This window comes from Falco biarmicus, chromosome 6, assembly GCF_023638135.1.
Source record: "Falco biarmicus isolate bFalBia1 chromosome 6, bFalBia1.pri, whole genome shotgun sequence".
NCBI lineage: Eukaryota > Metazoa > Chordata > Aves > Falconiformes > Falconidae > Falco > Falco biarmicus.
Genome location: NC_079293.1, coordinates 45,887,749 through 45,888,841, shown reverse-complemented (window position 1 = coordinate 45,888,841; position 1,093 = coordinate 45,887,749).

The following is a 1,093-nucleotide window of genomic DNA, read 5'->3' as shown; positions in this document are numbered from 1 at the left end:
CTTCCCTCTACGCTCCCCCACGACTGGATCTGCCGTTGTGCAAAGCTGCAGATGGGATTTTTATGGAAGGCAGCTACACCTCCCCCTTACAAACCCGAGCTCAGATAGCCCGTCCACCTGAACAGACAAAAAAGCAAACCCAGCCTTTCCACTTTTGTACCCTGAATCTCTCCTTTTGACAAGTGAACTTGTCACCTCTCATCAAACAGCTCCGCCGCAGCACAGCCAGGATGGTTCTACAAAGACCCCCCGAAGCCCCACGCCAGCAGGGCCGGCCCTGCCACCTCCCCGTGCCACGGCACCGAATTCAGCCCTGACCGTGACACCCGGGGCCAAGCCGGGGGGATGCGGACGAGGCCACCGCTCACAAAGTTCGTGCCCGAGAGCCTAGGCCGCTCCCACACACAGTCCTCTGCTCCCCCGTCACCGGGGCCCTGGCGGCTCCGCGGGAACGGGGGCGCACCTGCAGGCACCCCGCATCCGCCACCCCCCCGCCTCGCCTGGCCGCCGAGCGCCGCTGGCAGGAGCCACCCGGTGCCCCCCAGCGTCGAGGCCGGGCGCCCCCGGCGGCACCGGGCGCGCTGGCAGCGGGCAGCCCCCGCCGCCGCGGTGAGGCCGGCAGGGCGCCTGGAAGGCTGCGGCGAGCGCAGCGCCGCCCCGGCCCGGCCCCGCACGCTGCCGCGGCCCCGAGCGAGGCCCGCCGGGGCGCCGGCAGGGGCCCGGCCCGTTATTCCGCAGCCCGGCCAGCGGAGGGGGCGCTGGCAGCGAACGGCGTGGCCGCCCCCGCCCGGCGGCGAGCGGCGCCAGGGGAAGGGGGGGCTGCACCGGCCCCCACCCCCCGGGAGTTTTAAAGGGGCAGCGCGCCCGCCGCGGGACCCGCGCCCCGCTCCGCCGGGGGCGGCGGCCCTCGGCCCCGGGGGTGCCCGGCAGGAGGGCGGCGGCGGGGCCGGTCCCGCCGGTGCGGCCCGCGCTGCGCGCGGCGGGCGGGGAAGGGAGGGGCGGGCGGGGGCTGGGTGGCTCCTGCTGCTGCTGCTGCCGCCACAGCGCTCGCCGCCTCCCCTCCCCCCCGGCGGGGGCTCCTCGCTGCAGCCTC